The following is a 26,488-nucleotide window of genomic DNA, read 5'->3' as shown; positions in this document are numbered from 1 at the left end:
GGTGGGTCCCAAGGAAAGGCAGTAGGCCACATTTAGGCTATCCCCTACCAAATAACTGTACTTAAGGTTGCAACACAAGTGATTATCCTTGTTCTAAGGAAATGTAAACAGAAGCATTACATGTTTAAGGACTATGATGTACACAACCCACTGTCACTTGTTCAGAAAATAGACTGATGGACAGACTGATATAGACTGACAGAGAGATAGAATGACATAGCATATGGCAAAATATTAAAATTGCTGGATTTGGGTATTTGGAGAGGAGATATGTTGGAGTTCTCTGTAAGGACTCTGTATTAATTTTGCAATTGTTCTATAGTTTGAAATTATTTCAAAATGAAAAGTTAAAAAAATGATGCTTGATTAGTCAATACCTCTAAGATTCTTTCCACTTTCTATATGCTAAAAGAGAAACAGGAAATAGTAACTTTCACACAAAACTCTGGTTTTCTGTTCCTGGGTGAATGTGAAGTGTTTCCAAATGCCCCTCAATTCTTTTCTTTTGCTACATTTACTTTGTCACTCTTCTTCTCTCTTTCTATTTTAGTTTTTTTATAGCCCACTGGATTGCCAGAAGATAGAAGATGGCATTTCACATATAACTTTTCTCCTGAGCCGAAGACAATCCCACTAGAGTGCTGCATACATAATTGTGCACACTCCCACACACAAAAAGAGGTTGCCTCATTCTCGAGGCATACTGTACAGTCAGTGCCTTGAGCAAGATTCCAGAATTTGATCAACTCCTGCTAACATAGCAACTGTTTCTCAATGTTTCTGCTTTGGTGACATCACACTTTGGTTGCTGCCCTACACAGATACCACAAGGATAAATTCTGTGCTAGAAGATTCCAGTCTGGAAAGCTCAGGTGCCACAGGAAAAGAACTGAAATGGAAAGACAGCACCACAGCTCTGGGCTGGTACCACGGCCCATTCTCTTGTGTTGATCATTTGTATGGCAGAGCAGATGGAGGCCCTGTTTTCAGAATGTTCAGAACTCTACTCTTGGGTTGCTAAGTGAATGCTTCCCTAGTTCCAACATTCAAATGGGTTACGATATTTTACTTAGGTTCATTTATACTTGTGTACTTCCATACATGAGGTCAGAAATATTCATTGGACTCCTGTGGTGTGTGAAGCACCTTTTTTTTGTGCTGGAGATATAGCAAAGAATAAAACAGACAAAATTTCCTGTCCTCAGGGATTACATATTGATAGAGGAAGTGGGACAATATATAAAATAAATGAAAATATATATGATATTAGAAAATGGGAGCTACAAGAAAAAATAAAGTAGGAAAACGGAATAGCAAGTGCCTTGGGGAATTGCAGGGCTTGCCATTTTAAACAAGATTGTCAGGGAAGGCTTCTGAGTAGCTAACATTTTGAGACAATAATACTTGGTGCTTCCAGGGGTTCAGAGAAAATAGCAATGAACTTGGGATTCAAAAACCTAGAATCAACTCTGAACCCACACACTTACCATTCATGTGATCTGGACAGCACCTGACCTCAATATCTTCAGGTATACTATGGAAGTATCCTGACATGCTCACAGGATCATGAAACATCTTTGAAATCCTATGATATAATACACAGAAGGTAAGAATGTCTGCTTCTTTCTCCTCAGACTTCACTTTATTAAGCCCTTCACTCTGACCTCTCTCCTGAACCATGAACCCTGTACTCCTGTAGCCTGACTCTTGACCTCTACAGTAGGATGCTTGACATCTCAAACTTAAAATGCCTGAAACTGAACTCTTCCTCTTAGCAGCCACTAATTCTTTACCCAAAGACGTCCCCATTTCCATTAATTTCAATTCCAACCTACTAGTTTCTCAGGCCGGAGATCTTATAGCCATCCTTGGTTCTACCCTTTCCGTCACGCCCCACATCCAAGTGGTCAGAAAATCCTATAGGCCCTACCTTTAAAGGCATATACAGACCCTGCTACATCTCACCATCTCTGCTGCTGCCATCCTGTTCTAGTCATTAGCAGTTCTCATCTGGGTTTGTACAACAGCCTCCTAAACGATCTCCCTTCTTCCATCCTTGTCCCCCTATGGTCTACCTCAACTCAGCAGTCACAGTGATCTCTTTTTCAGTCTTAAGTTGACCATATTATTCATACTCAAAGTCCTTTAATGGCTTCTCTCTGTACTCACAGTAGAAGCCAGAGTAATTACAATGGCCTAACCAAACCTGTGTCATCTCTTCCTCCTTCCCTCTTCACCCTCTCTATTCCATCTTACCCTTTCCACTGATCTCCTTTTGCATGGTGACACGGCTCCAACTGGGCTCACTCTACTCGAACAGCATGGCACCATGCCTTTTCCTTAAACCATCTGCTCTCATACTCTGCTAAGGATTTTCACATTGGCTGTTCCTTCATCCTAGACCAGCATCATTCCCCCAGAAACCCATGCCAATTATTTACCTCCTCGAAGTCTCTGCTCAAGTGATCTCAATTTTCAATGAGGTCTACCCAATACTTTATTTAAAATTGTAGTCTTCCCACTCCCCTGCACCCCCAACTCCCCTCACCATGCTCTGTTTCTGTTCTTTATAGCAATGAGCATCACCTCCTATACTAAATAATTTATTCACTGAATATATATATATATAGTCCTTATTTTCTGTATCTATTTTCCTCCTTCTAATATGTAAGTTTCACAAGAACAGGGGTTTTTGAATCATAAGTACATAGAACAGATACATGGGAGGCAATAACTACTTGTTAAATTCATTCAATATTGCCAAATTCTTGAATTCTCAAACTTCTCTTCTGGCAGTACACAATCAAACCACATAGGAGCTGTGTGCAGACTTTAAGGCATGTGTTGAAAATCTATCCCTTTCAAGAAAGCAAAGCAAAACAGAGGTAAGTGACAATATATAAGGACAATTAATATAATTATAAAAGCAATTTATTATAAAGGAATACATTTGTAGATTTTAGTATTTTAATCATTATTAGAAACAAATTACATTCAAATACTCACAATGGCTTAGATCACCAGTTACTGTTGATTTTATATAATTAGAAAAGCAATTTATTAAAAAGGAATACATTTGTAGATTTTAGTATTTTAATCATTATTAGAAACAAATTACCTTCAAATACTCACAATGGCTTAGATCACCAGGTTACCTTCTGAATTGTTAAACCTGCTGAATCCAACAAAGGTACCCACAGCTACACAGGCATTTTTCTATTTCTCCCTATTTCAGAGAGGTTAATTCATACACTTGTGACCAGCTCATCTCTCTTTTCACATCTTCTCTGGGGTGCTGCACTATTAATTATGTGTGTGTCTGTGTGTGTGTGTGTTTATCTTTATACTGTTTTATCTTTAACCTCTGCTCAGAATAGTAATGTGTTACAGTGGGAAACATACAGGCTTTGGGAGTTTCTCTTCACTTGATTTCACAAATAACTTGAGTCCTGGCACGTAACCATTTTCATGCACATTCTTTTCCTTAGGAGAGATATTTTGGAAAAGCGGCTTTGAAATTCTTAAGGGTCATGTTTAAAACATTTGCTAATGATGCACACCGGTTTTATGTACCACACCGAATATTTTTTAACTTTATCTTTATTACCTAAAATGCTTATTTAGAAGATTGGAGATTTTTGGATTGAAATAGAAAGAACATTATGTATAGATAACTAAGCAATTATTGATCTAGGTGGAATCTTCTAAGTTTTTCTTATGTAGTTCCCTACTAAATGATTATATTTAAGCCATTTCTGGCATTCTCTAAGGATCTATAATTTGTGCCCAAGCGCATTAACCATTTCAATGTTTTACTCTGATGACCTCCTTTTCTTTTATTTTTTTGTATAATCATACAAATTTCCATTTTGTTGTTGTTCAAACTTACATACTTTTGCTTTAATCTCGGTAGAGACAAACAGCAGCATGTTCTATAAGGGCTTCAGATACTTGAAACACTTACTATAGTGGTTATTGCATTTATTTCCTCAATATTGGAACATATTTGTGCCCTTAATATTGTTTCCTAGTTAAAAATGCTCATAAATGTATTTTATGGAAACCTTGTTGCACATGACCTCATCAGCTCATGCATACAAAACATCCTATGGTTTAAACAAGTATACGTATAATTGCAAGATTCTTGAGAGTCTTCATAATGTTAACATGCATAGTGAATCTATAAGGGGAAGGAGAAAAAGATAACTTCATACCCAAACTATGGTAAAAATCAGTCTCACTCAGACCTACCCCTTCCCTCTTCCTCTCAACCCAGCCCTTAAGCTACCCAGGCATCTGAGAAGCTCCTAGCTGGGTAGCTTCTTATCTCCCTCCTCCTCTCTTCTAGCCCTTACAGGCTCCAGGTGGCCTAATTACTGCAAAGGAAATCATTCCCAACCAAGTTATCCTAATTGCAACTTCAGAAAATCCCTACCCATCTCAGTGATCAATCCCCCTTACCATATATAGTGCTTTTTCTTCACCCCACTCCCAGCCCTTAAAAAACTTACTATCATATATGGAGAGGACTTCCGGGAAGATGGTTGAAGAGTAGCTTGAGATTAGTGCTGCTCCATGAAAAATTTAGAGAAGAGACAGGAGGGAGACTGAGGCAGTGATTCAGGAGTGCAGATGACCTGGGAGAGCCTTCTGGACCTCATAGGGCACCCTGGTTGCAGAGGCCAAGGAAGTGAGTGGCAGAAAGCTGGAGCCTGATGTGGAGGCACGGAGTCCGCAGGAGTGTATGGACAGAAGCTGGGGACTAGGAAGTAAGCCAGGCTGCATTCTTTGGGTGCACTACCTTCACCAGCACAGCCCTGTGACTGGCAACTCACCCTACATCCCACACCCCATGCACCGGAACCCCCTCATCTGCTCCCATTCCCCGTGCTCCAGGCACCCCCATCCCAGTGCATGTTCCTGCCCCCAAATGAGTCCAATTCACCTCTCCTGCACCCCTCCTGAACACTACCTTCCCCTCCTTGCTCCCTGCAGGCTGTTGCCAGTGTATAAAGGCTGTTGGCCCTAACCTCTACCTAGACTACCCTTACCCTATACCCAAGGTGTCACACAGATTCACCTCCCCCCCCACCAGCCTCAGCTCTGTGCATCTGTTTATGGCACTCTTAGGCCCATGTGTGTTCATGGGTCCCCAATTACATCATTCAGCTCTGGGAACCACACTTGCAGCAGTCCTAGAACCACACATGTGCATGGCCTTCAGCCATACTTCCCAGCTCTGAGAAAGTGCTGACCTGCACAGCCAGGTCACATCTGCCCCCAATCCATGAAGGCATAATGCCAAACTGCTGACACAGCTCTACACATGCACCAAAAGGGCCCCATGCCTTAGATCAGATCACACCAGGGTTATACCACTCAGACAGGTACATACACATAGCTACATCCTTCCTGGCCACTGGGTGCCCATGTTCACAAGCATCAGCATAACATCCCCAACCTGTGCCTATAACAGCCCTGAAACAAATTACCACACTGAGTGCCCCACCCCGTACCCTGTTCCCTGCTGTACAACCATCCTGCAAACACAAGGCCTAACACTACTGAAATAAATCAACTCCCAAAGTAAATCAATCAAGATATTTACATGCCATGAAGACAACAGATCACTAAGCATATCATAATGCAGACAGATACAGCTCTCCTTAATGACCAAATTAAAACACCAGAGGAGACACAGATGTTGGAACAACTAATCAAAGATGTTCATACAACTCTACTTAATAAAATAAGTGGTGTCACAAATGACAGTAGAAGAGAATAAAGAGGAATTTGAAAGAATAAATACAAAAATAGATACCACAGAGATTAAAGACTCTGTTGATTAAAGAACATGCTAGAGGCACACAACACCAGATTTGACAAGACAGAAGAAAGAAAAAGTGATATAGAGGACAGGATAACTGACTTCAAAGACTCAAAACAGCAAAAAAAAAAAAAAAAAAAAAAACAGATGGGAAAATTGAATTGGATCTCAGGGAAATGATAGGCAAAACAAAGTGCACAAATAAAAGAATCATTGGTGTCCCAGAAGGAGAAGAGAGGAGTAAAGGGTTAGGAAGAGTAGTTGAGGATATAATTGGAGAAAACTTCCCAACACTTGTAAAGGACATAAATACACAAGTCAAAGAAGCCCAATGAACTCCAAACAGAAAAAATCCAAACAGTCCTTCCCCAAGATGCATACTTATCAGCGTGTCAAATGTTGAAGAGAAGCAGAAAATCCTCAAAGCAGCAAGAGAAAAACATTCTACTACATACAAGGGAAACCAAATAAGACTGAGCTCAGACTACTCAACTGGCACCCTGGAGGCAAGAAGGCAGTGGTATGATATATTCAAGATACTGAAAGAGAAAGACTCCAGCCAAGAATTCTGTACCCAGCCAAACTGTCCTTCAAAACTGAGGGAGAGATTAAAGTTTTCACAAAGAAGTCCTGAAAGAATTTGTCAACATGAGACTGGCCCTACAAGAAGTACTAAAAGGAGTTCTGCCAGCTGAGAAAAAAAAAGACAGGAGAGGGAGGTCTGGAGGAGGGTACAGAATTGAATAGTACCACTAAGGGTAATTTAAAGAATACAAAGAGAAAGAGGGAAAAGAATATATAAATCTGACAAATAAAATAAAAAACATAAGATAGTGGATTCAGGAAATGCCTTTTCAGTAATAAATTTGAATATTAATGGACTAAATTTGCCAATTAAAAGATACAGATTGGCAGAATGGATTAAGAAATATAAACCAGCTATATGCTGCTTACAAGACACTCATCTTAGACACAAGGATACAAATAGATGAAAGTGAAAGGATGGAAAAAAATTTTCCACATGAGTTGTAAAAGAAAGCAGGAGTAGCTATACTAATATTGGACAGAATAGAATTTAAATGTAAAGACATCATAAGAGACAAGGATGCTTGCACCAAAGAATGAGAACATTCACAAATACATGGAGATTAAATAACACACTCTTAAAAATCCAGTGAGTCAAAACTCCTAGGTGTGAGTAGGTGAAGGTAGAAATCAGTTCACCCTCTTGCAAAATGGCAACATATTATAACTAATTGTGTGTTGATATGAACATTTTTTGTAATTCTATATACAAATCAATGAATATTGTCTTGCAAACCTTTAAAAACACATTACATCATGATTGGGTATTGAAGGGAAAGGTATCAAGCTTAAAATAACTGCTGACATATCTGCTGTATTTCCTTTTCTTGCTAAATAAGACCTGCTATATTTAACACATTTTGATTAATGCTGAACCCAAGATGTCACCATGCACAGAGAAGTTAATACTATGGAACTCTTCACTAATACTTTGATCCAATCCATTTTAGTTATAACAATCTTCTAATTGGTTCTTGTTTTTCTGGAATGTACAGTGTTACTTTCTTAAGTGGCATCTCTGATCTCCTCTTAATTTATCTGCAATTTCCACCCCATGCTTTTAATATCTTTATCTCTCTCTTCCTGGGTTATCAGAACTTGAAGTAAGATGTCCATGATAAATAAATCAATGTATCTTTATGTCCATTTTCAATTTAGCAAAATCAGGATGAGGATGGGTCATTTATTATTAGGTACAAATTCTACCCAGTTCATGTGAAATAATACCCTTTTATCTTTATATGCTACTTAATCATTTTCAAAGCACACTCTCATGTACTACCCCCTTGGGGTACAGTAATTGGTGTTAAGACATCAAGCTCATGGTTTAGGCAGACCCAGGATTAGAATCAAGGATCATGATTTACTAGTTGGTCTTTGGATAAACCACTTAGCTTATCTTCATTTCAGTTTCCTCATCCGTAAAGTGGGGCTAATAATAATACTATCTCAAAGGATTGCTGCATGGACTGAATGACATACCACATAAAATATTTGGCTCAATATTTTGTGCATATTAAATACAAAGACATTTTTGGTAATGGTTGCGGTTAACAGCCTGAGGCAAGAAGTGCACACATTATCTCTATTTTGAAAGTATGAGCCTTGATGCCTTGATGGGTTAACCGCATTACTCAAGGCCATGCAGTTAATTAATGGTAGAGTCAGGCCTGGAATTTGGCTTCATTAAGTCTAAGTAAATGTTTCTTTAACTTCATAGAGATAATAGGTACAAAATGTCTACCCCTCATTTAATTCTTTCCCACGTTATCCTGACAGACCCATGCTTCCAAGAATACACAATAACTGGAACAATTATTTATTTACAAAATATGATTTTGTGGATAAATATTAGGAGGTCATTAATTGTTAAGTGTGTGTGTGTGTGTGTGGGGGAGAGAGAGAGAGAGAGAGAGAGAGAGAGAGAGAGAGAGAGACTTAAATATCCACTTTGTCTTCTGAAAGGGGAACCCATCTTTGGAGATCTAAGTCTCCTTGGCATAATACCATCAAAGTGACCTGCCCACCAGTGTCCAGGAGGCTAGAAGGGAGTTAATGTGACTGGATTTGGCCATTCTCCACCTTTCTGGATCTTGAGAGTGATCCAAAGAATTAAATCAGTTGGCCTATTTTCATTGTGACCTTTAGTGACCTTTAGAGACTCACTGTTAGTTGCTGCTACCTAGATCCTGGGGACTGCTTTGTCTCTATTCTTTCTGAAATCTGATTCTTTAGCTATGCCTTTGATTCTGGAAGCTACTATTTTCCTTCTCTTATACTTAAAAAAATTAGATTAGCTAGAGTCAATTTCTTGTGCTTGCAATCCAAGACCCTCAATCCACAGTAGTCAGCTATTGCTACAGAAATGTTGCAAGACAACCCACTCCCAAACTCAGTGGCATACAAAAACAATCATTTATTTCTCATCCACATGTCAGCAGGTAGGCTGGGGTTTGACCGATGTATGATGGGCTTATCCCCAAGCTGTGGGTTGAGTCCAGGGCAGCTGCACGTGTCTTCCACCCTCTTTGAACCAATGACTACCTTAGGCATGTTTTTCTCATAGCAAAAGGCTCCAGGAGTTTAAGAGGGCAAGCCCCAAAATGCAAGCCTATTTCAAGCTTCTGCTTGCATCTTGTCCACTAACATCCCATTGGCTAAAGCAGGTCAAATGGCCAACACCAAAGTCAAAGGGTAGAGAGTTTTCTATACATGCAGGTGGTGAAAGCATTACTGAATAATTGCTGTATAAGGATCTAATCTACTACAGATACCCTGATTTCCATTAGAAAGTCATTCCTTTTGTCGAAGTAATTTCTTATTAAAATGCAAATTCTACCAGAGAAGAATCATATAAAGCTTCTCCATTAACCATCTACCTTAGAGAAGAAAAATAAAGCCTGTCCATTAACAAGTTCCTTTAAGTTCAGCTGACTAGTATGTAATGTCCACGGGTAGTTAAGAACAGTCACTGGAACAAGACACAGATGAGTATATTTTTCAAGGGGGTTTGAGATTCAGATGAGAGCTAGGTTCAAATCATAGTATGAAGGGGTATGTGGAAATCGAGGTTGGTAAGACTCTCTAAGGGAAAACGTAGATTTTATTGGATGTGTGACTGACCTTTGTACAGTAAATGAGAGGGAAATAAAAGGAGTGTACGGATTTCTCAGGTTTGCTAGAAATGATCCTCAGTTTAGTGAATGTACAGAATGGTTCAAATACTTTTCTTTTCCTGCCCTCTGCTACAAGCTCACAGCCAATTTGGAGTTAATTGTTACAGAGAAAAGACTAGCACTGTCTTTTCTACAGCAGAACTGAATAAATAGTTTTGCGATTCTAATTCTGGGAGAACATATTCCTTTCCATTACTTATGTTTTTTATTTTTTATTTTTTCTATTGCATTATAGATAAGGTCATCAGAGTTGCCAGGCTGGATCATTTCATAAAATAGACATAACTTATAAGGCTCTTAGGTCTAAGGAAGCTTCCAAGGAGAGTTAATTATTGTGTTATTTGGGCTTCAAAGGAATGGGAGAATTAGAGAAGACATGACCTATCTGAAATACAAGCTTGTCTACAAGTTTTGAAATGTGAACATATGTGAAAGTTTGTACGTGTGAGGAGGAGGGGGTTCCAATATAATCCTGTTTAGAGATTTGGAAGGATGTAACTGGAATATAAAATAGCCACATTTGGGCAGCACAATTCCACTTCCAAATGTATCAACATTCTTTAACTATACAGCATGCAAATTAGGCAGAAATATGGCTTAAAAACCAACTATTTTAAGAATAAACGATATTTTCCCCAAGCCCGTTTTGTACAAAATGAAAGACACTCTCTCAAAAAGAGAGATGATTGACATTACATACTCCATGAAATTTTCCTTTTCAAAATCATGACATTTTATAACATAAAGACAGTGATTATGTTATGTTCTTCCCAAACTTGAAAAAAAAAAAAAGATTACTGGGAAAACAGAAATAATATGTGCTACAAAGAATGCAATTAGGCCCAGCTAGATTAGCAAACTCACCGAGGATAAGCCACAGGGCTGATTTTCTTGAATTTAATTTGCTGCTTTTGTATTTTCCCCCTGCATTTTCTTGATTCCATAGAGATGAGCTTGCAACAGCTTCATTTCTCGATTGATCTATTTAATTTGGTTGTTGCATCAGGAATAATAAAACATAAGTACTTAGATGTATTATCAGTCTTCCAGCAACCTTGTCATTTCCAGTGGGAAAGTAACAATATGGCACTTGACATCTGAATCTTCTCCCTAGGGGTAGATGTAAACCAACAATTTTTAAATGGGGGCATTTGAAATTAAGTTTTATAAACATTGGAATTTGTTGGAAAAGGCTCTAAAACTGACAGATGGAATAAAACTCGCTGTGTGTCTTCTCTGCCTCTTGAAATACCAAGGTTTCAAATAAAGTAACAAGAGGCTACAAGTAATCCAAAGGTGACATTTGTTCGTGAGCAGGAAATATGGCAGGAGGGCTTGACAGGAGTTATAAATTTATAACTGCCTGGTTCTGTATATAACCTATGAGTCCATTGTTCTCTCATCTACATGGTTTGACTCTGTCTTTACCCCATGCCATACGGCATGCTGGATTTGACTCCCTCCATACTTTTTTCTCAACGAATCTCATCATATTCAAGATATTGTAAGTATCTTGCTGCCTTTACCACAATTTTTATGGGGAATATGGAGGGATTCTCTTGACACAAAGATCCCATTCTTCCATGCAACTCCAAAAATCCTTAGGAGATGGAACTTTGCTCCAGTAGTTTTTCTCCACTCCTCTTTAAAAACAAAAAAACATTCAGCCTTCCTTCTTAATCCCCCTACCTCTGAACCTCTATAAATTGCAATGTGCAGTAAAAGAGAACTGCACTGTGGAATGAATTTAGCAACTGTCTCTTTATTACTGGAATAAGCTTTTTTGGTCTTTCCATCCCACCAGTTTTGATAACACATTTTTTTCTTTAATTATACATAGTTGTGCCCTGAGAAATGATCTGGTAATACAATATCACCTAAATAGGAAGCATTTTATATTATAAATTTGGGCTGGAAAAAGGATTGCAACAATGATATTTGTGGTTTTGGGGTATGAGGTGAGGGTACAGAGTTTAGTAAGTGGAATGCTATTTCAGATACTGGTAGACAGTGTGTTTTCTGTTCGCTTAGATATCAAAAACTACAGAAATTTATGGAAGCAGTTAGGTAAAAAGGGAGAAGAAAATCTGATTCTAAAAGTCCTGTTTGTGATATTTGCCTTATAATATTGTATCATGTCTGGAAGTTGACTTAAGACTTCCACTAGAAAGTTATAATGCCAATTCAAGAGGACCAATTCTTAGTCTTAAGGAAATGAGTTACATATTGACTATGGCCACTTTTTTTTAAGCCCAAAGGTAAAGCAGAAAGGTAATTGAGAAAATAATTTGGCTGTGTTATAGTTAATAATGTAAGGCAATCCTCAGCATAAACTAAGTCTTTTCCATTAAGAAGATATGTTTCTTTTAAAAAGTTCTGAACTATTGTCTACTTATAATGTTTGAATTATTACTATATGCATATTTTAATTGCTTCTGTAATAACATGCATTAATATTAAATGATTGCCTTTAAGCCCTCACCTTTTATAAAACAAGTTTAGTCAGTCCCTTCCTAATGACCTTCAAACCAGTGTCTTTGTCATGACTACAGACGCTTTTTAAGTCATTTAAGGCAGTTATCTGACAACTTTGTTTCATTCTAAGTTGTTCAAGACTTTTTGAGAACCATGTGTAAGGCTGTCTCTGGAAATTTTATCACAAGCCACAAGCAGCACACATTTGCATGACCTGGTCATCCTGTAGGTATAAAATCATGCTTTACAGTTACCAAGCAGCCTTTTAAGAGATCTTAGAAACACTTGTGTACAACAGGCATCCAATACTACAATTGTGAGGTCATCATTCCTGACTAAACCCATGTTGTCAGTTCTATCATGTGATCTCCCAGAGCATTTCCAACTAGACTTGGTATCATTTTTGGCTAATGAGGATCTTCAAAAAGTTCTTTCTTTGATCAAAATAAAGTTATTGAGAAATGTGCCAGATAGAATAAAATGTACTAGATAGAATAATGGCCCTACAAAGATGTCCATATCCCAATCACCAGAACCTATGAATATGTTAATTTAATGGCAAAAGGGAATAAGGTTTCAGACGGATTTAAGGTTGCTAATCAGTTGACATTAAAATAGAGAGATTATTCTGGATTACGCAGATTGACTCAACATACTCACAGAAGTCCTTAAAAGTGGAAGAGGGAGGCTGAAAGATTAGTCAAAGAGAGGTGATCATGGAGAAAGAGGCAGGGGTAGTTGGAAGCACGAGAGGGACCCTAAAATTGCCATTTCTGGCTTTGAAAATTGAGGAAGAGGGTCTCCAGCCAATGCATGCAGGCAGTCCTAGAAACTGGGAATGCCCCTGAGCTGACAAACAGCAAGGAAAGGAGGACTTTAGTCATATACCCAGAAGGAACTGGATTCTGTCAACATCCTGCATGAGTAAGGAAATGGGTTCTTCCCTAAGAGCCTCCAAAAGGAACAGAGCCATGCTGACACCTTGATTTTAGTTCCATGAAATCCATATTGAACTTCTGACCTTCAGAACTATAAGATCATTTTCATTGTTGTAGGCCACTAAATTTGTTATGGAAATAATAGGGATCTAACATGTGATTTCAGTGACTTTGGAAGGACTTGAATACCAGGTGACACTCGCTTTTCAGAGGAACACTTTAGGGGGAGAAATCTCACCTTTTCATTAGCATATAGAGTATATAATGATAGTAAGTGATTCTGTCATACAATTTTCACATGAATAATGTACAGAGAGCAAATGCTCAGCTAATTAGTAAGCAGAACACATTTCCTTTCTATCAAAATGATTAATACTCTCCTAGTTCTGGAATGCCCAAAGAAAAGAAAATTGGATAAGTCATATGGTAGGTATTGCTAGAAATAATAAAAGGTGACTATTTGAATTGATAGAAAAGTTTTTGGAAAGAGAGGGATATATTTAGTTTTCTAGTGTCTCATTATTCTGCAACCAAGAGATTTTAGGTCAAGTTGATGAATTTACAGATTTTCTTACCTGGATTTCCCTTCATTCCAAAACATGGCCTTTATCCAATAACACAAATTTTATATCATAAGTAATGCACTTAAACATTTGCAAAGTGAAAAAAAGCACCAGGTAAGTGGAGGGGAGGCTGTGGTTTTCCATGGCCTGTGCATGGGATATGACGTTTGGGAGCAGTACTTCCTACAGGATCTAAAATGCAAATGCATGAAAACTAATGAGACCAATGGTCTGGGAATCATAATGTAAAGAAATGTAATTTGTGACAAGAACTACATAAAGGTGGGAGAACAGGGATTTATAAACATGGTTTATGTGTGCTACTGAAATTAAGTTTGTATCAACTCAAAAATATTTTTACAGATTTAGGATGCTAAATTTAAGCCCCATGGTAACCGCAAAGAATATATTGGAAAATATGTTAAAAAAAAAAGAAGAAGAAAAGGAAATTAGAAGGGATTCTAAATGGCTCATCACAAAAGATAAAGCAAATACAAAAATAGAGTCCTAGAAGAATTGAGGAACAAAAAAGTACAAGACATAAAAAACAGTGCAAAATATCAGAAGAATGTACTGCATTACCAGTTTTTACTTTAAAAGTAAAATGGGTTAATCTCTCCAGTCAAAGAGCAGAGATTGGAAGAATGGATAGAAAAGCATGTCCCAACTATATGATATTTATAAGACTTACTGAAAATTATAGACCAACATTCCTTATGAATATAAATGGAAAAATCCTCAACAAAATTCTGGCAATCGGAATCCAACTGCATACCAAGAGTTTATATAATAATCAAGTGGGAGTTATCCCAAAAATTGCAAGGCTGTTTCAGTATAAAAAAATCAATCATTGTAATACACCATATTAATAGAATGGGAGAAAAAAAAAACATATGACCATCTCAATGGATGCAAAAATGACATTTGACAAAATCTAGCACCCTTATTAAAAAACCCTTAGAAATTTAAGAACAGAAGGGTACTTCTTCAAAATAATAACGAGCATATATGCAACTTGCACAGCTAAATAATACTCAGAGGTGAAAGATGGAAAACTTCCTCCCTAAGATCAGGAACAAAACAAAGATGCCTGCTGTTTTAGTTTCCTCCTAGCTGCTAAAACAAATACCAAAACAATCGGGGTTGGCTTAACAACAGGAATTTGTTGGCTTATGGTTTCAAAGACCAGAAGTCTTGCCTTTTTCAAGGGTTGGTATCTTCTGGCTGGCCAGCAATTCTTGGGATTCCTTGACTTTTCTGTCACATGGCAATGAACATGGCAATGTCTTTAGCTTTCTCCCTGTGCTCTTTGTGGCTTCTCTTACCACCTGATTTGCACTCTGCTTATAAAGGACTCCAGCAACCTGTATTAAAGCCCAACCTGATTTAGTTGTGTCACACCTTAACTGAAGTAGCATTTTGAAGAAATCTTATTTACAGTGGGTTCACACTCACCAGAATGTGACCAAGACAAGACCAAGAACATGACCAAATTGTGGTCCATAAATTAATCTGCCACGCCCACTATCACCATCGCCATCCAGTGCTGTACTGGAAGTGGGAAACAAAGCAATTAGTCAAGAAAAAGGAATAAAAGCATCCACATTGGAAAGGAAGAAAGAAAACCACCCCTACTAGCAGATTACATTTATCCTTCACATAGAAAATTCATATGATTTTCCAAGAAAATTACTAGAGCTAATAAATGAATTCAGCAATATAGAAGGGGTATGAAATCATTACACAAACAGTCCATTTACAACAAAAACTTAAAGAATAAAATAGCTAGGAATAAATTTAACCAATATTATCAAGAACTTTTATACAGTAAGCTACAAATCTGTACTGATAGGAATTAAAGAAGACCTAAATAAATGGAAAGATATCCTATGTTCAAGGATTTAAAGACTTAATATTGTTGAGAAGCCAAGACCACCCAAACTGATTTTTGGTAGTGATCAAATTGTCCTGGGAAAACTAGATATCCACATTTAAAAGAATGAAAAAGGATTGCTACCTCACACCACAAGGAAAAGTAACTAAAAATGGATCAACAACCTAAACAGATGACTAATGTTATGAAATCTTAAGAGAAAACATAGGGAGATAACTTCAGCACCTTGTATTAGCCAATGGATTTTTAGACTTTATATTGAAAGCATTAGCAGCCAAGGAATAGACAGATTAATCTTCAGCAAAATTAACAACTTACGCAAAAGACATTATCTAAAAAGTGAAAAGATACCAACACATGGGAGAAATATTTGGAAGCTATATCTCCGAGAAGGGTTTAATATCCAGAATACATTTTTAAAAATTCTATAACTGAATAACAAAAAGACAAGCAATCCAATTTAAAAACTGGGCAAAGGACTTGAATAGACATTTCTCTAAAGAAGATAAACAAATGGCCAATAAATACATGAAAAGAACCTTGATATCATGAGCCACTAGCAAAATGTAAATCAAAACCACAATGATATTCTACCTCATAATCCCTAGAATGGCTATAAGTTTTTAGAAAGCAAAATAATAAATGCTTAAGAGGATGTGGAGAAATAGGAGCTCCTATACATTGTTGATGGGGTTGTAAAGTTGCACAGTGACTATGAAGAACAGTTTGAAAATTCCTCAGTAAGTTAAAAGAGAACTATCATATGGTCTTAGTAGTCCCACTTCTAGGTATATACCATAAAAACTGAAAGCAGGGACTCAGACAGTTATTTGTATACCAATGTTCATAGCTGCATCCTCCACAATAGCTAAAAGGTGGAAGCAATACAATTCTCAGCAAATGAATGGATAAACAAAACGTGGTATATACATACTCAGCATTACAAAGGAATGACTTTTTGATGCATCCCACTATGTGGATGAACCGTAAGAACATCAGGTTGAATGAAATGAGTCAGACACAAATAGACAAATCATATGATTCCACTTATATGAGATAGCTAATATGTGCAAATTGCTAGAGAGAAGACATGGTACCATTTAGCAGGGGTGAATACTAGGAGGGAAAATGGAGAGCGAAGGCATAATGCATGTAGGGCTTCTGTTTGTGGTGATGGGTAAATTCTGGTAATGGGTGGTGGTGGATGATGGTACAACTTTGTGAATGTGATTAATTCTACTGAATGAATGCTGGAGAGTGATTGAGGTGAGTAAATTTATGTTGTACCTGTGTTTCCACAATTAAAAAACAACAACAGCAGGTGGGCCACGGTGGCTCAGCAGGCAGAGTTCTTGCCTGCCATACTGGAGACCTGGGTTTGATTCCCAGTGCCTGCCCATGCAAAAAAATAAAAAATAAAAAAATAACAGCAACTCAAGGGACAATGACAATTACATTTCATCTATGATCTTAAACTGTATTTAATAATGGAGGAAAAAATTCTCCAAAGAGACATTATTGGGTCATGTGAAAATGCTGGAATATCAGCTAAACTTTATAACTATTAAATTTATTTTTTTATTAGAGAAATGCGGGTTTCCAGAAGCATCATGAATAAAATACAGGATTCCCAAATACCACCTCACCACCAACACCTTACAATGGTGTGGAATATTTGTTACAATTGATGATAGCACATTTTTTATAATTGTACTATAATTAAAGGCCATGATTTAACATAGGGGTCACTGTGTAGTGCAGTTCCAAGGAATTTTTAAAAATATTTATTCTGTTACCATATACACAATTTAACATTTCCCCTTTTAATCATAGTAAGAAATACATTTCTCTATTCTTAGTGGCATTCACCATATTGTTCTACCATCTCCACCATTCATTGCCCAAACATTTATATCTTCCAAATAGGAACATTTTAAGCCTTAACTTCCCATTTTCTAGCTCCTTACTGACTTCTGGTATCCTATATTCTAGATTCTAATTCTATAAGTTTGCTTTATTCCAATTGTTTCAGGACAGTGAGATCATACAATATTTGTTCTTTTGTGCCGGGCTAATTTCACTCAAGATGATCTCTTCAAGGTTCATCCATGTTGTTGCATATATCAGGACATTCCTTTTTACAGCTGCATAGTATTCCATTGTATGTTTATGCCACATTTTGTTTATCCATTCATTGGTTGATGGACACTTGGGTTGCTTCTATCTTTTGGCCATTGTGAATCATGATACTATGAATATTGATATGCAAATATCTTTTTGAGTCTCTGCTTTTAATTCTTTGGGGTATAAACCTAGCAGTGGAATTTCTGGGTCATATGTTAGTTCTATACTTAGCTTTGTGAGGAATGCCCAAACTGTCTTCCACAGCAGATGCACTATTTTACATTGCCACCAGCAATGAATGAGTATTCCTATTTCTCTGCATCCTCTCCAGCACTTTTTATTTTCCATGTTTTAAAAAATAGCAGCCATTCTAATGGGTGTGAAATAGCATCTCATTGTGGTTTTGATTTACATTTCCCTGATGGCTAATGATGGTAAGCATCTTTTCATGTGCTCTCTGGACATTTGTTTATTTTCTTTGGAGAGATGTCTGTTCAAGTCTTTTGCCATTTTTAAATTGGCTTGTCTTTTTATTGTTAAGTTGAAAGATTTCTTCATATGTTCTAGATCTTAACCGTTTATCAGATGTGGTTGCCAAATATTTTTTCCCATTGTGTAGGTTATCATTTTACTTTCATGATAAAGTCCTTTAAGCTGCAATTTTTTTTTTTAATTTTGACGATGTTCTGTTTACCTAATTGTTCTTTTGTTGCTTGTGTTTTCTGTGTAAGGTCTAAGAAACCAAGGTCTAAGAATACAAGGTCCTGAAGATGCTTTTCTATGTTTTCTTATAGGAGTTTAATATTTCTAGTTCTTACATAAAGTTTTGTTTTATCCATTTTGAGTTTATTTTTTATTTGGTGTGAGGTATGGATCCTTCTTTTTTCCCAGCATCATTTTTTGAAAAGGCTATTCTTTCTCAATTGAGTGGTCTTTGATACCTTGTCAAAAATTAGTTGGCCATGAATGTGAGGGTAGATTTTTGAACTCTTAATTCTATTCCAATAAGTCTGTCTTTGTGCCAGTACCATGCTGTTTTGATTACTGTGGCTTTGTAATATGTTTTAATTTTGGGAAGTATGAGTGCTCCAACTTCACTCTTTTTCAAAATGGCTTTAGCTATTCAAGGCATCTTAATTTTCCAAATAAATTTGATATTCGGCTTATCCATTTCTGCAAAGAAGGTTGTTAGAATTTTAATTGGGATTGCATTGAGTCTATTAACTACTTTGGGTAAGGTTGACATCTTAATAATATTCATTCTTATAAAACATGAACACAGAAAATCCTTCCATTTATTTAGGTCTTCTTTGATTTCTTTTAGCAATGTTTTGTAGTTTTCTGTTACAAGTCTTTAATCCTTTTTTATCTTTGTCAGTCTAGCTAAAGATTTGTTGATTTTATTCGTCCTTTCAAAGAAGCATCTTTTGGTTTTGTTGAGTCCTTTTATTGTTTTTTTTCCTATTTCATTTATTTCCACTCTAATCTTTGTTATTTCCTTCCTTCTGCTTGCTTTGGGTTTAATTTGCTCTTCTTTTTTCTAATTATTCCATTTTTGTAGTTACATCTTTGATTTGAAGTCTTTGTTCATTTTTTTTTGCAGTTTTATTGAGACATATTCACACACCATATAAACCATCAGAAGTATACAATCACTGGCTCACCGTATAATCACATAGTTGTTCATCCAACCCCATAATCAATTTTATAACATTTTCATTACTCCAGAAAAGAAATGAAAATGAAAAATAAAACCCAGATTCTCCTTTATTTCTTTTTCCCTCTATTTTTAAGCCATAGTATTGGTGTAGTACATTTGTTGCTGCTGATGAAAGATTATTACAATATTACTGTAAACTATAGCTCATAGTTTGCAATAGATATATTTTCCCTATAAACCCCTCTATTATTAACTACTTCTAATAGTGTCATACATTTGTTTTAGTTCATGAAATAACTTTTTAATATTTGTACAGTTAATCATGGGAATTGTCCACAAGATTCACTGTGTTATACATTCGTATGTTTTAGCCTCCAGCTTTACTTCTAGTGACATACATGACTATAAACTTCCCCTTTCCACCACATCCACACACCATTCAGCACTGTTAATTATTCTCGCAATAATGTGCTACCATCACCTGCCCATTGCCAAATGTTTATGTTCAACTTAGTTTAATATTCTGCACATGTTAAACAACTACTCCCCATTCTTTAGCCTCATTCTGTATCCTGGTAACCTATAGTCTATATTTTATAATTTGTTCATATTAGTGAGATCATACAACATTTGTCCTTTTGTGTCTGATTTACATAACTTACCATAATGTCCTCAAAATTAATCCATGTTGTGATGTACTTTCGGACTTCATTCCTTTTTAAAGATGAGTAATAGCCTATCATATGTATATACCCCACTTTGTTTATCCATTCATCTGTTGATGGACACTTTGGTTGTTTCCATCTTTCGGCAATCGTGCATAATGCTCCTATGCACATTGGTGTGCAGATGTCTGTTTGTATCTCTGCTTTCAGATCTTCTGGATATATCCAAGTAGTGGGATTGCCAGGTCATAAGGCAGCTGTATACATAACTTCCCAAGGAACCACCAAACCATCCTCCACAGCAGCTGTACCATTTTACATTTCCATCAGCAGCGAATAAGTGTTCCAATTTCTCCACACCCTTTCCAACACTTGTAGTTTCCTTTTCAATAGCGGCCATCCTAATGGGTTTGAGATGATATCTCATTGTGGTTTGGGTTTGGCTTTTCCTAATAGCAAATGAAGCTGAGCATCTTTTCACATGCTTTTCAGCCATCTGTATTTCCTTTTTGGAAAATGTCTATTCATGTCTTTTGCTCATTTTTAAATGGCTCTTTTAGTGAGTTGTAGGATTTCTTTATATATTCTGTATATCAAACCCTCATCAGATAAGTAGTTTACAAATATTTCCTCCCATTGAGTTGATTGCCTTTTCACTCTTTGACAAGGTTTTTTGAGGCACTGAAGTATTCAATTTTGAGGAGTTCCCATTATTTATTTTTTTCTTTTGTTGCTTGTGCTTTGGGTGTAAAGTCTAAGAAAATAACACATATCACTAGATCTTGGAGATGTTTCCCAACATTTTCTTCTAGGAGTTTTATGGTATTGGTTCTTATATTTAGGTCTTTGATCCATTTTAACTTAATTTATGAATAGGGCATAGCATATGGGTTCTCTTTAATTTTTTTGGCTATACAATTCTCCTAACACCATTTATTGAAGAGACTGTTCTGTCCAGTTGAGTGGGCTTGGGAGCCTCATCAAAAAAGCAATTGACCATAGATCTGAGGAACTATTTCTGAACTCTCAATTCAATTCCATTGATCAATATGTCTATCTTTATACCACTACACTCTTTTGACCACTGTGACTTTATAATATGTTCTCAAGTTTGGAAACATGATACCTTCCATTTCATTCTTCTTTTTCAAGAAGTTTTTAGCTATTCAAGGCCTCTTGCCCTTATAAATAAAATTGATGACTAGCTTTTCATTGTTTGCAAAATAGTCTGTTTGAATTTTTATTGAGATTGCATTGAATCTGTAGATCAATTTGGGTAGAATTGACATCTTAACATCACTTAGCCTTCCAATCTGTGAACATGGCATATCTTTGCATTTACTCAGGTCTTCTTTGATTTCTTTTAATAGTGTTTGTAGTTCACTGTTTACAAGTCCTTTACAACATTGGTTAAGTTATTCCTAGATATTTGATTCTTTTATTTGCTATTGTAAATGGATATTTTTTTCTTGATTACCTCCTCAGATAGCTCATTATTAGTGTATAGAACACCACTGATTTTTGCGTGTAGATCATGTATCCTGCTACTTTGCTGAATTCATTTATTAGCTCAAGTAGCTTTGTTGTCATTTTTTCTGGATTTTTAAAATACGGGATTATGTCATCTACAGATAGTGACAGCTTTACTTCTTCCTTTTCAATTTGGATAAATTTTATTTGTTTTCCTTGCCTAATTGCTCTAACTAGAACATCTAGCACAATTTTGGACAGCTGTGGTGACAGCAGGCAACCATGACTTTCCCTATCTTAGAGGGAAAGCTTTCAGTTTGTCACCATTATGTATGATGTTAGTCATGGATTTTTTTTATATACTTCCATTATGTTGAGGAACTTTCCTTTGATTCCTCTTGTTTGAAGTGTTTTCACCATGAAAAGATGCTAAATTTTGACAAATGCCTTTCTGCATCAATCAAGATGATCACGTGGCTTTTCCTTTTTGATTTGTTAATGTGGTGTATACATTATTTGATTTTCTTGTGTTGACCCCCCCTGCCCCCGCCGCTTGGGTATCCTGGGATATAACACACTTGATCATGGTGTATAATTCTTTTAGATGCTGTTGAATTTGATTTGCAAGTATTTTGTTGAGGATTTTTGCATCTATATTCATTGGTTTGAAGTTTCATTTTCTTGTAGTATCTTTGCCTGGCTTTGGTATTAGGATGAGTTTGGCTTTACAGAATGAGTTAGGTAGTGTTCCTTCAATTTTGGGGGAGTTTGAGCATGAATGGTGTTAATTTTTCTTGAGATGCTTGATAAAATTTGCCTGTGAAGCCATCTGGTCCTGGGTTTTTCTTTGTTGATATTTTCTGATGACTGATTCACTCTCTTTACTTGAATTATTGAGGTATTATATTTCTCCTTGAGTTGGTGTAGGTTGTTTGTGCTTTCACAGGAAGCTGTCCATTTCATCTAAGTTGTGTAGTTTGTTGACATGTAGTTGTTCACAGTAACCTTTTAAGATCTTTTTTATTTCTTTGGGGTCCATAGTAATGATCCTGCTTTCATTTCTGATTTTATTTGAAGCTTCTCTCTTTCATTTTTGTCAATCTAGCTAAGGCTTTTTTGGTTTTATTGATCTTCTCAAGGAACCAATTTTTGGTTTCATTGATTCTCTCTTTTGTATTTTGATTCTCCACCTCATTAATTCCTGCTCTACATTGGTTAAGTTATCCCTAGATATTTGATTCTTTTATTTGCTATTGTAAATGGATATTTTTTCTTGATTACCTCCTCAGATAGCTCATTAGTGTATAGAAACACCACTGATTTTTGCGTGTAGATCATGTATCCTGCTACTTTGCTAAATTCATCTATTAGCTCAAGTAGCTTTGTTGTCATTTTTTCTGGATTTTTAAAATATAGGATTATGTCATCTATAGATAGTGACAGCTTTACTTCTTCCTTTTCAATTTGGATAACCTTTATTTGTTATCCAATAATCTCTGTTATATCTTTTCTTCTGCTTATGTTGGAATTTCTCCAGTTGTTCAGTTAGGCCACTGGTTTTAACTCTTTCTTCCTGTTTAATATAGGTGTTTAAGGCTACAAATTTCCCTCTCAGTACTGCCTTTGCTGCATCCCATAAGTTTTGATATCTTGTGCTCTTGTTTTCATTTGTCTCAAGATATTTAAAGATTTCTCTTGCAATTTCTTCTTTGAACCACTGATTCTTTAAGAGTGTGTTATTCAACCTCCATATATTTGGGTGTTTTCTGATTCAATATTTGTTATTGATTTCTGGCTTCATTTCACTATAGTCAGAGAAAGTGCTCTGCATAATTTCAATCTTTTGAAATTTATTAAGATCTATTTTGTGCTGTAGTATATGGGCTATCCTGTAGAATGTTCTACAAGTACTAGAAAAGAAGGTATATCCTGCTCTTTTGGGTTGCAATGTTCTTTATATGTCTATTAAGTCTAGTTTATTTATCATATTTAGATTCTCTGTTTCTTTATTGATCCTCTGTTTAGATGTTCTATCCATTATAGAAATTGGTGTGTTTAAATGTCCAACTGTTATGTTACAGTCATTCATTACTCCCATTAATTTTGCCAGTGCTTGCCTCATGTACTTTGGTGTTCCTTGATTAGGAGCGTAGATATTTATGATGGGTTTTCTTCTTGGTGAATTACCCCTACTAATAAAAGGGTATTATAATATAGTGTCCTTCTTTTCTCTTGTAATATTTTTCCTTTATAGTCTATTTTGTCTGATATAGTATAGTTACCCTAGCTTTTTTCTTTCTTTCTTTTTTTTTTTTTTTGGTTACTACTTGCATAAAATATCTTTTTTCCATCCTTTCATTTTCAACCTATTTTATCTGTGGGTCTAAGATGAGGCTCTTGTAAACACCATATAGATGGATCATATTTTAAAACCCATTTTGCCAATCTGTGTTTTTTGATGGGGAGTTTAATCAATAAAATTCAAAATTCTTACTGTAAAAGCAATTCTTAATTCAACCATCTTTTCATTTGGTTGGTAAGTCCCCCTCTCTTTTTATCCTATAAGTTACCCTTACTAATACTCTTCAATTATGTACCCTTCTCCCGATCTCTCCTTCTGAATATTTTAAACTCTCTGTGATTATTGAAGGACAACTTTGCTGGACAGAGAATTCTTGGCTGGCAATTTTTCTCTTTCAGTATCTTAAATATATCTTACCACTGCCTTCTTGCCTCCATGGTGTCTGATGAGAAATCAATTGGCTTCCCTTGTATGTGGTGAATCACTTTTTTCTTGCTCCTTGCAGGGTTTCCTCCTCCTTGACATTTGACAGTCTTATTAGTACGATGAATATTAGTATACAGAGAATACATACTGATCTATTCTGTTTGAAGTACATTGGGCCTCTTGGATTTGTATATTTATATCATTTATAAGGGTTGGGAAATTTTCAGCCATTATTTCTTTGAATATTCTTCCTGGCTCTTTTTCCTGGTCTTCTCCTTCTAGGACACCCATGATGCATAGGTTTTTCCACTTTGTGTGACCATTCAATTCCCTGAGACCTTGCTCAGATTTTTCCATTTGCTTGTCTGTCTGCTTGAATTCAGCTGATCTGTCTTCCAGCTCACTGATTTTTTCTTCTGCAAATATGCTGTTGCATGACACCAGTATATTTTAAATTTCATCTACAATGTCTTTTATTTCCATAATGTATGTTTTTTCTACGCATACTTTCAAATTCTTTTTTATGCTCTTCTCGTATTTACTTAATACCCATTCTCTCTTTATGCACATTTTTTCCATTTCTTTGAATTGATTCAGGAGATTTGTCTGCATACCTTTGATTAGTCATCCAAGATTCTGTGTCTCCTCTGACTTTTTGATTGGTTCCTTTGACTGGACCATTTCTTCTTGTATTTTAGGGTGCCTATTGATTTTTGTTGATATGTGGTCATCTGATTCTCTTGATGGGTCTATTCTGAATGTTGGATTCTCTATTGTCTAGGGTTTAGTTGTTGCCTGGGTTTGTATTAGGGCACCGCTTTGCCAGATGGGATGTAGGCATTTCTTAGCCAAAATAGTGCTTGGTACCCATGAAAAAGGTTTAAACCAGCTCCAATAGGCCTGGGATAGAGTCTGGAGAGGCTCTGAAAAGCCTTGCAGTTTTTCACCTGCCATTTCCAGCCTTCCTGTGAGCATTTAGAACTATAATTTCCCTCTCAGCACTCCCTTTGCTGCATCCTATGAGTTTAGGGATATTGTACTTTCATTTACTTTAAGATAGTTACTAATTTTGCTTCTGATTTCCTCATTAATGCATTGTTTGCTTAAGTTTATGCTGTTTAATTTCCACATATTTATTAATTTTCTATTTCTCGTTCTGTTATTGTTTTCTAACTTCATTCTATTTTGGTTAGAGAATATATGTTGTATGATTTCAATATTTTTTAATTTATTGAGACTCATTTTGTGACCAAACATATGGTTTCTCCTGGAGAAAGACCCATGTGTACTCGAAAAGAATGTGTTTTTACTAGGCGCAGTCTCTATGTTGGTTAGGTCTAGTTAGTTTAGTATATCATTCAAGTGCTATACTTCCTTATTGAGCTTCTGACTAGATATTCTATCCATTATTGGAAGTGGTCCTACTATTAATGTAGAACTGAAAATTTCTCCTTTGAAATCTGTCAGAAATTGCTTCATATATTTTGGGGCTCTGCTTTTATATGCATACGATTGCATTGCTATAAGAATTTTTCTGGCCTCTGGATTTTCAAAAGAATTGTTTCAGAGAGTTCCTGCCTGTTTAATAGTTGTTTTGGTGGAAGGACTGAGTTCTAGCTCTCTCAACTCCATCATCTTCCCCAGAAGTCTCCCAATATTAAATTTTTTGAACTTGATAACTCTATTTAAGGTGGGTTCATTAGTACATTTTAGTACATGTAGTACATTAGTACATTTCCCTTGTTCTTAGGAAATGTACATGGTTGTATTGAGTATTCAAGGAAGAGTATGTATAAAACCTACTCTCTAATGTTTACAAAATAGATCAATTAATCAATAGGCAGGTGATGGATGGATAGATATATAAATAAATAGAATGATATGGCTAATACTGTGAAATGTTAAAATTGGTTGATCTAGCTTTCTGGTTGGGTTGCATGTTGAAGCTCTCTATATCAGTTTTGTAACATTTTTGCAACAATTCTGTGTTTGAAATTATTTCAAAATAAAAAGTTTAAGAAAAATTATGATTCAGTTTTATGAATAGCAGACAAAGTAATCAAGTCCATTTTATTTGTCAGAAATCATGATACAAGTTCCCATTTAGTGGGCACTTAAATTGTGCCAGGCTAAACACTGCTCTTAACATTTGACATAATGAGATGGCATTGCCATTTCATTTTACTGCAGGGAAATAGAAGTCTTTTTACTGCAGGGAGATAGAAGCCTAGAGAGGTTAAGAAATGCCTCCAAGATCATTCACAAAGTAAAGCCATGGACATGGTTTGAGTCTAGACATTTCTATTTCCAATGTCCATGCTCTTAACCTCCATATTATCTTACTTAAAGTCTGAGAAGGTAATAAAGTGAAAACATAAAAAAT

At 36.1% G+C, this 26,488-nt stretch overlaps 1 long non-coding RNA gene across 8 annotated transcripts in view; it reads left to right on the top strand.

The window, feature by feature from the left end:
• The first annotated feature begins 813 nt into the window (after window positions 1-813).
• LOC143657851 (uncharacterized) overlaps window positions 814-26,488 on the top strand; it is a 139,438-nt gene continuing 113,763 nt past the window's right edge. For all 8 annotated transcript variants that reach the window (XR_013162977.1, XR_013162973.1, XR_013162974.1 and 5 more), the window contains exons 1-3: window positions 814-924; window positions 1,508-1,606; window positions 2,797-2,885. This is a non-coding gene — a long non-coding RNA (uncharacterized LOC143657851). The remainder of the gene's footprint in view (window positions 925-1,507; window positions 1,607-2,796; window positions 2,886-26,488) is intronic.

The sequence above is a fragment of the Tamandua tetradactyla genome, chromosome 15, assembly GCF_023851605.1.
Source record: "Tamandua tetradactyla isolate mTamTet1 chromosome 15, mTamTet1.pri, whole genome shotgun sequence".
In the NCBI taxonomy this organism is placed as follows: Eukaryota; Metazoa; Chordata; class Mammalia; order Pilosa; family Myrmecophagidae; genus Tamandua; species Tamandua tetradactyla.
The sequence above is the reverse complement of the archived record's forward strand: the minus strand, read 5'-3'. Positions and strand labels throughout refer to the sequence as shown.